At 39.9% G+C, this 12,883-nt stretch overlaps 1 pseudogene; it reads left to right on the top strand.

The window, feature by feature from the left end:
- Positions 1-8,634: 8,634 nt before the first annotated feature.
- On the top strand, positions 8,635-10,921 carry LOC100953108 (annotated as a pseudogene).
- Positions 10,922-12,883: the final 1,962 nt, after the last annotated feature.

The following is a 12,883-nucleotide window of genomic DNA, read 5'->3' as shown; positions in this document are numbered from 1 at the left end:
TCTACTCTATCATATATCACATACCCTATGTGTATGCAGGGTCTGTTTTTACTTTCTCCTCTGTTATTCCTTGCACAAATGTGGTTCTCAACTGGGGTCAATTTCACATTCTGGGGACATTTGGCAATATCTGGGGACATTTTTGGCTGTCCTGAGTTAGAAGTAGCTACTGACATCTAGCGAGTAGAGGCCAGAGATGCTGTTCAACAAAAACAAGGCACAGGACAGTTCTGACAACAAAGGATTACCCAGCTAAAAATGTCAGTGGTACTGAGGTTGAGAATTCTGTCTCATACTAAGACTTGGTATCTGGTTAGAAAGTACAGTATCTCACTGAATCCTCACAATAACTCTATACAGTACATGATTGCTAGCTTCACTTTACAAATGAAAACTGAGAAAACTGAGTCTAGAAGGCAGTGATTTTCAACCGGTGTGCAGCACACCGATGAGTGGATCCTAGGTGTGCTGCGAAAATTTTTAAAGATCATTAATTAATTTTTTTTGTGAACTGTTTATTTTATTTTATTTCATTTTATTTTATTTTATTGTTTAGGATTCATTGAGGTTACACTGATTGCCTTTGTTAGGTAAAGTTCCTCTTGTAACTGTAATTGTGTCCTACCCCCAAGAGGAAATTAAATTACTTCTGAAAGAAGTACAAAGCACAGTAAGGGTATTCCCTTTCGTTTTTTTACTTTTTTTTAACATAATTTAAGTGTGCTGTAAAAGTTTAACTATAGGTTCAACTGTGCCATGTGATAAAAAAGGTTAAAAAGCACTGCTCTTAAGAGGTCGAGTGACTTGTCCTAGACAATACATTGCTCAACAATTTGCATAACTGGGTATAAACCTAAGTAAAACTTCCCCTAGTATAAGGTAGTTCTCATTATGTCCTAAGACAGGGCTCCCAAATCCCAGCAAGTTTCCACTGATTAATTTTATCAGGAAACTCACAGGGTACCTTTTATGTGCCAGGTCCTGGCTGAATGGTGGGAATACCCGGGAAACAAGTCAAAAGCTCTGAAGTTTACAGTCTAGTGGGGAGATAAAAATACCTCGTAGAAGGTAGCCATCACTTTAGTTTTCTACCACAGGCTGGGTGTGGTGGCTCACTCCTGTAATCGTAGCACTCTGGGAGGCTGAGGCAGGTGGATTGCTTGAGCTCATGAGTTTAAGTCTAGCCTGAGCAAGAGTGAGAACTAGTCTGTACTAAAAAAAGAAAACAAAAAACAAAAAACACCCTAGCCCAGTGTTGTGGCAGGTGCCTGTAGTCCCAGTTCCTCAGGAGGTTGAGGCAAGAAGATCTCTTGAGCCCAAGAGTTTGAGATTGCTGTGAGCTGTGATGCCAGGGCACCCTACCCAGGGCAATAGAGTGAGACTCTGTCTCAAAAAACAAAAAAATAAAAATAAGTAGTTTCCTACCACAAGAAAAATTTTCAAAGTCTTTAAAGAAACTTGTCATTCAATATACTCCCAATTTTTGTTTAAAATATGAATTTGAATCTGATAGGGGTTTACCAAGCAAAATTTAACTTAACTCCATTCAAATTATTGCAAATTCCAAATAAACTTACCATGTGGAATTTTACTATCAATGTATATAGGAGTTCCATAAATGTTGGATGATAACTGCGCATAAACTGAAATTCATTATCCCTCTCATGTGAAAAATAAATTTTAAAAATAGGACAGGAATTTGTTAATGAAGAGGTGAATGCTTTAATTATTTCTTTTGTTTAGGGAACATGCTTATCAATTGTACATGGATCAACAACAGGGAATCTGATGAGACAGCAGAATGAAAATTAGCACTATTTAACCCCTTTCTGCCTTTCAGAAGTTTGGAATAAAGACCTGCAGGGTTATTAAGTTTTCTCTGTGATAGCAGGATGGGTGTGGTAGTCTCAAACCATCTATAATAGATGGATGTCTAGTCTAGCTTTAGAAATCTACTCATATGAAGATTGCTCCACAGCCTCCCTTGGCAGTTCTTAAGTGTTCTTGGAATGTTAATGTTTATTAAATTCAAGCTCCATCAACTTATTTCCAAAGCCCAGACAATAGCAGGCAGAATCTGTTGTAATGATTAGTCAACTGTCTCTCCCTTGCCAGAGTCTCATCTTATATGCCAGGCACTTTCCAACATCAAACTACTTCTTCCTTTCTCTCCCAGTTGCCAGACTTCCTTCTACTTAGATTTACTTACATCACTGCTGTCTACCTCTGTTTCACACACACCCTGCGTCTCCTCCTCTCCTTTTCTCTCAGACTCCTCTAGACTTAGTTACTGGGGTGCTCTGATTCCAAATGCTGGAGTTTGAAATTTTTTTGTTGCCAGTTTTACTTTTCCTAAGCAGTACTGCTTTAGGCACAAGGTTAATACTGTCTAACTGCGTGTTGGTATCCCCAGAGAAGGTAAATTGATGCATGTTTTGTAATGTTACATTTATGAGAAATAATGTAGCTTTGAAACTTTTCATTTAGTGATGCTGACATTACCTATTTAGCCATTTTTACACCATTTTCTTTCTTTCTTTCTTTCTTTCTTTTTTTTTTTTGAGACAAAGCCTCAAGCTATCCCCCTGGGTAGAGTGCCATGGCATCACAGCTCACAGCAACCTCCAACTCCTGGGCTCAAGCGAGTCTCCTGCCTCAGCCTCTCAAGTAGCTGGGACCACAGGCGCCCGCCACAACGCCCGGCTATTTTTTGGTTGCAGCCGTCATTGTTGTTTTGGCAGGCCTGGGCTGGATTCGAACCTGCCACCGTAGTTGTATGTAGCTGGTGCCTTAGCCACTTGAGCCACAGGCGCCAAGCCACCATTTTCAGTTATGTATTTTTTTACTGAAGCAGATCGACAAAGACTAAACAGCCCTTAGGATGGTATGGCCAATGGTTGGAGAGTTATGAAGAGTAACTCGGTTTTAACTGCTCCTGCTCTGATCATTCATCCAACAAATACTCATTACTCATTAAGCACCTGTTGTGTTCCAAACAGGGAGACTATAGCAGTGGTAATATTAACAGGTTTGTGTTTTAGAAAGATCACCCAGGTTGTGTGTGAAGTGGAGGGTGGGGTTTTTGGCTTGTGGAAATGGGTAAATTCGGTTCCATTTACTAGCTAGAGAATATTGGGAGAGAAGATGTCAGTCATGTGGGCAGTGAGGGAGGGACACAAAAAGTTCAACATGCAGTATATAGAATTTGAATCGTTTCAGAGACATCAGAGAGGAAGTATTTAGCAGGAGCTTGAATAAACTGTGTGGCATATCTGGGGAGAGGTCAGAACTGTAGAACAGGGATTTCAATCAGTCCCAAGTATATCCTTCCTCAAGCAGGAGCTTGGAAACACTGTGTGGCATATCTGGGGAGAGGTCAGAACTGTAGAGCAGGGATTTCAAACAGTCTCATGTATATCCTGCAGCTTTTCTAATTGCAGGTCTGACTGGCCCACTTTGAACACTTCACAGTTGATGCCCCTGTTCTTTTTCCTCCCCACTCCCCAACACATCAGAATGGCTCACTGACTGTCTACTGAATGGACCAAATTGTTGAAAGTCCATCTTACATTTTAACTGATTAATTCTCACTACCTCCCAGGAAACCTTGTATTACCCTTACATTGAAAACTATTTGCAGGTGCTGAAATCAGGACCTATAAAGGTATGACAAAGTCGAGATAAATTCTTCCCAGTTCAAACCAGAAATCAGTTGTGGGGGGAACCCATAATTTATTAAATTTATATATTAATTCTGACAGTTTTCCTTTAAAAAACTATTTAGTTGCATTAGATGCTTTGATTTAGGGTATATAGATAAACTGAGGTAATTATTAATCAACTTCTGCTTATTAATAAAATACAAATGCATTGGTTAAGATGAACACAAACAGTTTAGTCCAGGACCAGAGATTATCTAAAGAGAAACATGTTATGTTGTTGCTTTGATGAAACAGCACAGGGTGGTAGGTAAGAGCATAGATTGGTAGATAAAAGTATGGGCTTTTCTTTCATCCCTCACCCTTTCTCACCCCTTTTAAGTCTCCAGTGCCCATTATACTATTTTGTGTATCCTGTGTAGCCATAGTTTAGGTCCCACTTATAGATGAGAACAATGTGATGTGTTTATTTTTCTGTTACTACATTGCTTCATTAAGCTTAATGACCTCCAGTTCCAACCAACTGGCTGCAAAAAACATTATTTCATTCTTTCTTATTGCTGAATATTACTCCAGGGTGTGTGTGTGTGTGTGTGTGTGTGCGCATTTTCTTTATCAGTTCATCAGTTGAGGGATACTTAGGTTGATTCCATATCTTTGCAATTGTGAATTGTGCTGTGATAAACACAAAAGTGCAGGTATCTTTTTGATAAAATGATTTCTTTTCTTTTGGGTTAGATGCCCAGTAGTGGGATTGCAGGAATAAATGGTAGGGTAGATCTACTTTTAATTCTTTGAGAAATCTTCATACTGATATCCACAGAGCTTTTACTAATTTACATTCTCGCCAACAGTGTATGTGTTCTCTTTTCACCACATCTGCACCAAGTATCTATTGATTTTGACTTTTTAATAATGGCCATTCTAATTGGAGTAAGACAGTATCACACCGTGGTTTTAATTTTCATTTCTCTGATTATTAGCGATGTTTGAGCATTTTTTATATGTTTGTTGGCCATTTGTATATATGTGTGTGTGTATATATACATACATACATACATACATACATATATATATTTTTTTACTTTGTTTAGAAAAATTGTGTGGTTTTTTTTTTTTTTTTTCAGTTTTTGGCTGGGGCTAGGTTTGAACCACCTCCCATGTATGGGGTCGGTGCCCTACTCCTCTGAGCCACAGGCACCGCCAGTTTTTGTTGTTCTTTTTTTTTGAGACAGAGTCTCACTCTATTGCCCTAGGTAGAATGCTGTAGTGTCACAGCTCACAGCAACCTCAAACTCTTGGGCTTAAGTGATTCTCTTACCTTAGTCTCCTAAGTAGCTGGGACTACAGGCACCTGCCACAACACCCAGCTATTTTTTGTTGTTGTTGTCATTGTCGTTTGGCAGGCCTGGGCCAGGATCGAACCCGCAGCCCTGGTATATGTGGCCAGCACCCTAGCTGTTGAGCTATAGGCACCAAGCCTATTTCCCCACTTTTTAATGGGGTTGTTTTTTCTTGCTGAGTTGAATTCCTCATAGATTCTGAATATTAGTCTTTGTTGGACACAAAGTTCATGAATATTTTCTCTCATTCTATAAGCTGTCTATTCTTTTGATTATTTCTTTGGCTGTGCAGAAGCTTTTTAATTTAAATAAATCCCAGTTGTCTGTTGTTTTTTTTTGTTTGTTTGTTTGTTTTTTTTGAGACAGAGTCTCACTTTGTGGCCCATAGTAGAGTGCCCTGGCATCATAGCTTAGAGCAAGCTCAAATTCTTATGCTCAAGTGATCCTCTTATCTCAGCCTCCCAATACAGGCACTCAACTATTTTTTCTTTTTCTTTCTTTCTTTCTTTCTTTCTTTTTTTTTTTTTTTTGAGACAGAGTTCTGTGACATCACAGATCACAGCAACCTCAAACTCTTGGGCTCAAGTGATTCTCTTGCCCCAGCCTCCCTAGTAGCTGGGACTATAGGTGCCTGCTATAACACCCTGCTATTTCTTTCTTTCTTTCTTTCTTTTTTTTTTGTTAGAACGCACCAATCCCCATGCATGTGACCAATGCCCGAACCACTGAGCTACAGGAATGGAGTCTGCCCAGCTATTTTTTTTAGAGATGGGGTCTTGCTGTTGCTCAGGCAATCCACCAGCCTTGGTCTCCCAAAGTGCTAGGATTACACACATAAGCCACTGCCGCTGGCTTATTTTTGTTTTTATTGTATTTGTTTTTGAGGTCTTAGTCATAAATTCTTTGCCTAGACCAAAGTCCAGAAGAGTTATTACCAGGTTTTCTTCTAGAATTTTTATGGTTTCAGGTCTTAAATTTCAGTCTTTAATCCACCTTGACTTAATTTTTGTATATGTAAGAGATAGGAAGCCAGTTTCATTTTTCTGCATATGACTATACAATTTTTCCAACATTATTTAATCGAATAGAGTATTCTTTTCTTGATGTATGCTTTTGTCTGTTTTGTCAAAGATCAATTGGTTTTAGGTATAAGATTTTGTTTCATTTTGTTTTCATCTCAATGTTCCACTGATCTGTGCGTCCACTTTTTTCCTTTTCCTCCAATTTTGTTATTTCTTTATTTAGCTAGCCCTTGTTCTTTCTTTTTCTTTTTAAATGTGTCTAATTTTATGCCAGTACTATGCTGTTGTGGTTAGTGTAGTCTTACAGTATAATTTGAAGTCAGGTAATGTGATGCGTCCAGTTTTGTTCTTTTGCTTAGGATTGCTTTGGTTCTTCAGGCTCTTTTTTTGGTTCCCTGTGAATTTTAGACCTATTTTTTTCTAAGTTTGATATGTTGGTATTTTGATAGCAATTGCATTGGATGTGAAGATTGAAAAGCATAGATTTTGAAACCTGCCTGCTTCTGTCTTCATCTTGACTCTACCACTTGCAGCCATGAGGTTTGGAACAATTTACCCAACGCTTCTATTTCTTAGTTGCCTTAATGATCAAACATAGATAATAATAGTACTTACCTCATAAAGTTGCTCTTTTTGAGATGGGGATGATGTTGCTGTTGTTTGGGGCCTACCTCTGTTGGCTTCTCTTTGCCATCTTCCTCCTGCTCCTCCAGAGAGCATCCTACTCCTTGTCTGTCCTACACTTCCCTCCTTTCCCCCCTAACCAGCTACTCTCTCAGCCTCTCCCTTCTTTCTCACTACCTGAGTCCAGCCCAACATCTCTATCCATCAGTCACTTGTGCCCTGGTGCCTCTATCCCAATCCCCTCCTTCCTCTGCCTACTTCATCTCTCCTGTCCAGTTTGAGTACTTTTCTATGTAGAAAAGGTATATTTGCAGGACTCAAAATGAATGTTCAAGAAGGAATGATTGAGGAAAAGGGCAAGGAAGGAGGGCTGGGTCAGTTGAGGGATGTATAGAATATATGGGAAGGAGAGTTAGAAAGGTAAGGGGACTCCAGTGAATGGGATTCATCCTGAGACTCACTGGGAGGAAGAATCACTAACCCTTACCCATTTTCTTCCTAAAATAGTACATTTCTTATCCTACACAGGGCCTCAAGTGCATCTCTCCTTCTAGGTACCTGGAAGGCATAATTGAACAGGAGTCATATGTTTCACTTATGGATAAAGGTGGCAGGCTTGTTGCTTCGGAAGACAAGGTCTTATGAGAAGAGCTCAGCTCCTTTAGTTTTCAGCCCACTGTAATCTTGTAGTACTATCTCAACTATATCTAAAAAGTGAGAGTTAAGAATATTTTGGCTCTCTGGCTATAGATTTAATTTAGATTTACAATCTCCTAGAATCATGGCTAGCAGTGCTGCATAGAATAAAGCATAAACTGTGGTGTCTGAAAGACATAAGTTCAAGTTTCAGGTCTGCCACTTACCACCATATGACTGAGCAAGTCCTTTAACCTCTTTGTGCCTCAGCTTCATCATGGAGATTAAAATAGCTACCTAACAGGTTTTAGGAAGAATGAAATGAAATGATATGCAAAAACACAATAGTGTGAGAGCTGAGACTATGCCAGTAGTTCATCAGAATAGTCCAATGTCTGGCACAGAATACATCTTCAATAAATATTTGTTGTAAAGTAAATGAATGAGTAAGCACCCAGCAAACTGTAGCTAAGTATCCCTTTGTCCTCGTAGATGTTTGGCAAGGATTTTGGCTGATGGCAATGACACTTTGGCTTGTTACAGAAAAAAAAAAATCTCTGCATCAAATCCAGGGATAATGATACAGGCCATAGTGCTTGGGATATTGCATCATGTCCCATGGGCTAAAGGAGCTTTGTGAAATAGAAATTTGAATAGTATTGCTTGTTTCCACTGACAAGTCTAATTCAGTGCTTCTCAAACTTTAAGGTGCCTCTGAATCAGCTGGGGCTTTTATTTAAAGGCAAGTTCTGATTCAAGATTCCAAGTGGAGGCCTGACAAGCTCCTAGGTGATGCTGAGACTCTTGGCTTGTGGACTTTTTCTTGAGCAGCAAGGGTCTAAGCAAGAGATCAACAACCTATTTCTGTAAAGGGCCGGATGGCAAATACCGTAAGCTTTGTGAACTATACAGTCTCTGCTGCAGCTCCTCAATGCTGCCATTCTAGAACAAAAGCAGTCACAGCCAATATGCAAACAAACGGGCATGGTTGTGTTCTAATGAAACCATATTTACAAAATCAGGGGACCAGAGGTGACCAGTGGGCTGTAGTTTGTCTCCTAGTATAATAATATATAAAATCAGTATGTCATTCTTGTGATGGATGTCCATCAGCTTATCTCCTGAGCTCCCAATAGTTCCCTCTGATAGTATAGGCTAATTTTCTCTACCCACAGACCCACCTTCCCCTGCCCACAACGTATATGGTCTCAGGAGCAAAGCACCCACTGCCAAGTTCCTGCAACAGGACTTAGACTCCAGCTTCCAGCTGATTGGCTCCCAAGGAACATCATTTACATTCTATTCTATAAAATGTACTGCTCCAGAGGCACCCTTTGCATTGAAAACAAGATGAATGGCTCCTCTGTGCAATGTGGGCACCTGACTGATGCTGGGGTACTCAGAGGCTTTCTTCAAGACTCTGGAATTGAGTGTAGGAGACTCTTACCTCAATCTGTCCATTTAAACAGAGGATATATAAATGTGGAGATGAAGACATATTTTTTTTTTTTTACCCAGTGTATCATGATGCAGAGAAATGAGAAAGAAAGAAGGAGCTATGTAGAGAGACACAAGGGTGGAGCTAATAAGAGGGCTTCCTACATTATCCATAGCACTACAGTTCTTGGCTCCAGGCCATTCCTGAGGTCTAGCCACTTCCTAGCCCTGGGTTTCATGAGATGACCTGTAACCTTACATAAATTCATATTTCTCTTTTACCTTAAATCTAGTATTATTCTGTTACATGTAAACCATACTCATAATAGCACTAGCAAATAATAAAAGGAGTACCAGTACTTCAATAGAATTCAAATTCGGTAGGATTTTTTAAAAAATCAACCTATAGATCATTGCAGGAGTATATATTTTCATTTGAAACTGGATTGCCCTGACAATAGAGTATGAGAGTATGTGAAATTTCATAAATATTAAGTTACATCTATATTCTAATGATCTACGTATTTAGTAATAAATCATTTTGTCAATTGTGTAGTAACTCCTAGCTCCTTGCTTTGGTTAGAGTCCAGTGGCAGAGGAAAAAACTCAACCCAACTGCTTTGCACAAAAAGGGATTTATTAGAAGGTATTAAATGACTTACGATATTGTTGGAGGGGCTGAAGAAACTAGTCTGTAAAGGAAGCTGCTGCTCTCTCCAAGAACAGGAAACCACTTGCTGAATCAGAAAGTAACCACTAGTAGCCACTAGCTCTGTAATCATGCCACCTCTTCCACTTCAAGAAGCTACTTGCCAAATTAGGGAGCCATCACTTGCACTTCCAAGTCTATGACCGTTGGGACCAGAAAGTTCTCATTCATTCTCTCTCTCTCTCTGTCCCACTTAACTCAGTTTATTTTCTGGTCCCATGTGAATGCATTTGACTGAAGGAACCTAACCGTCTCATTCAGAACCCTTATCACAAAGGGTAAGTGTCTGGGAAATGTGGTTTAAGATTTCTAGACTCTGCATTCCAGGAAGACACACTATGATGAAACTGGAACAGATGTTGAGTGAGCCAGTCCACAGAATAAGCCACACCCCTAATTTACCACATAGTTGTAAAACAAAAATTATATTTTGTGAAGAAAATGTAAACATGAGCAAACAAGCAATAACAGTAGTTTACTGTATTTGTCAGATTGATGCTACATGATTCAGACTTTCCCTGTTTCTGCCAGACAGTGTTAGTTATACATTTATTCTTACTTAAGCAACTGGAATAGCATTTAACATCTGAATGATTATGATGAGTAAAGAGATTTATTCACTCATTCATTTAGTCAACAAATACTTTTTTGGGTGCCTGTTGTGTTTGTTCCAGGAATTACTTCTGTGCTGGGCTACAACAGGGAATAATGCATGTTTACATCTTACTATATATAGATTCCCTGTGAAAATTCTCTCTTTGTCCTCTGTGAGGCTGAAAGGATTCAAGGGATCTGTTGACAAAGGCATAGAGAAAGCAGTTGCAGTGGTTGATGACCCTTAAACATTTGGAGTTTTTTAACCCAGAAGGTAGAAACTTTCGGTCAAAGCATGTAGTGAAATATAAGTCAACTATTGTCTTAAATATTGGGTAAAAAAGCTCTGGAGCAACATCGTGGTTCTTTAGAGGCTGAGTCCTCTTTGCAGTGCCCAAGGAGGCCAAGCTCTGTTCTTCCAAACTCCAGTGGTCAGACCTGCTCATGTGTCAACATTTCTCCAGGACCAACCTACCCCTGGATGTTGTGGAGCATAGCATGTACACCTGTCACTGATCCACCATTCTGGTTCCAAGACTGTGCTTTTCCACTGGACTAGTGAGAGGGTCAAAAGTGTTTTGGTCCTGGGTCAGTTTCAAGTTGCTTATTTCAATCCTTCTGTGATGGACTATCCCTGGCTGCAGCTCTTAATCTCCATAGTCACTGCCCTGGACAAGTTGTTACATTATTCATGGAGATGCATCATATAAACCTGCCAAGGTAGACCTTTTGGCACTTTCAGCTTTAACTTTTGCCAGGCTTTGTTATTTCAACTATCATGATGAGGGCATCTGTAAAGCTGTTGCCATGCTGTGGAAGCTCTGTGACCTTTTTTATACCTTAAGAATTGATTATATGCCTCTTTGCCTCTGCTTTGTCTTACCCTTCAACTTGTAATAAGGAAGAAATAGATAAGTCCATTGGTGGGACAACTTCTTGTCATAATCACATGGTTATTTTCAAAATCCAATCTTTGAGGAAAAGATTTGAGAGGTCTTGTGTCCAAGAAATTGTAAAACTCACTCTGGGAGGCCAAGGCAGGTAGATTGCTTGAGCTCAGGAATTTGAGACCAGGCTGAGCCAGACCCTGTCTCTAAAAATAGCCAGGCATGTGGAAGGCGTTTGTAGTCTCAGCTACTCAGGAGGCTGAAGCAAGAGAATTGCTTGCCCAAGAGTTTGAGGTTGCTGTGAGCTATGACACCAGAGTACTCCACACAGGGTGACAGGGTACAATTGGGTCTCAAAAAAGAAAGAAAAAAAGGAAGGAAGGAAGGAAGGAAGGAAGGAAGGAAGGAAGAAAGGAAGGAAGGAAGGAAAGAAGGGAATCTATGTTCTTTTTAAATTACTAAGTCTGTGGTATTCTGTTATAGTAATACAAAACAGACTAAGACAATGCCAAACCAAAAGGAAACAAGTAATTGTTTGTCAATGTGCCGATTCATTCATTCAGTATTCACTGAACACAGATTTTATCATATTAGTATTCCATTGCTATGTAACAAATTATCCCAGAACTTAGAGCAGCAGTTCTCAACCCACAGGAACTGTATTAAAGGATCACAGCATTAGGAAGGCTGAGAACCACTGACTTAGAGGCTTAAAACAACAAGAGATACTGATCATTCATTATCTCTCACAGGATACAAGTTGGTGCATTAGTTCTGGCTCAGAATCTCTCATGAAGTTAAGTTCACATGTCACTGAGACATGCAGCTATCTGAAGGCTTGACTGGGGCTGGCACATCCACTTTTAAGGTAGTTGCCCCTCTCATGGCTGACAAATGGAGGAGGCCTCAGTTCCCCTCCAGGTGTGCCTTACCACAGGGTTTCTTCAGTGACCTCACAGCATGGCATGGCTCCCCCCAAAATGAGTAATCCAAGAGCTAGGAAGTTGCCTTTCTTTAATCTAGCCTCAGATGTCACACTCAGTCACTTTGGGCATGGTGGCTCATGCCCATAATCCTAACACTCTGGAAGGCCAAGGCAAGTGCACAACTTAAGCTCAGAAGTTTGAAACCAACCTGAGCAAGAGCGAGACTCTCATCTCTACTAAAAATAGAAAAACTAGCTGGGTATTGAGGCAGGCACCTGTAGTCTGACCTACTCAGGAGGCTGAAGCAAGAGAATCACATGAGCTCAAGAGTTGAAGGTTGCTGTGAGCTATGATGAAGCCAGGGCAGTCTACCCAGGGCAAAAGAGTGAGACTCTGTCTCAAACAAACAAACAAACAAACAAACTAGAAGTCACTAAGTCTTGCCTCCATTCAAGAGGAAGGCTGGGTAGGATGGCTCATGCCTATAATCCTAGCACTCTGGGAGGCTGAGGAAGGTAGATTGCTTGAGCTCAGGATTTTGAACCCAACAGCGAGATCCTATCTCTCCTAAAAACAGAGTTGGGCTGGGCATTGTGGTGGGTGTCTGTAGTCACAGCTACTTGGGAGGCAAAGCAAGAGGATTGCTCAAGCCCAAAGAGTTTGAGGTTGCTGTGATCTATGATACAATGGCATTCTACCCACAGCAACAGAGTGAGACTCTGTCTCACAAAAAAAAAAAAAGATTTAAAATGATGAGTATTATACAAAGTACTATCTCTGATCAGAATGGGATGAAGTAAGAAATCAATAACAAAAGTAAAATAGTAATTTTCACAAAATTGTGGAAATTATCGCTCTTAATGAATGAATCAAAGGAAAAATCACAATGGAAGTAGAAAATACTGAGAGATGAATGAAAACAAAAACACAACATATCAAAACGTATGGGACACAGAGAAAGCAATGCCAAAGGAGAACTCTTTTTTTATATTTCTTCTTTTTTTTTTTTTTTTTTTGCAGTTTTTGGCCAGGGCTGGGTTTGAACC

The sequence above is a fragment of the Otolemur garnettii genome, unplaced genomic scaffold (genome assembly GCF_000181295.1).
Source record: "Otolemur garnettii isolate 467f Iridium unplaced genomic scaffold, OtoGar3 scaffold00202, whole genome shotgun sequence".
NCBI classification, from domain to species: domain Eukaryota; kingdom Metazoa; phylum Chordata; class Mammalia; order Primates; family Galagidae; genus Otolemur; species Otolemur garnettii.
The sequence above is the reverse complement of the archived record's forward strand: the minus strand, read 5'-3'. Positions and strand labels throughout refer to the sequence as shown.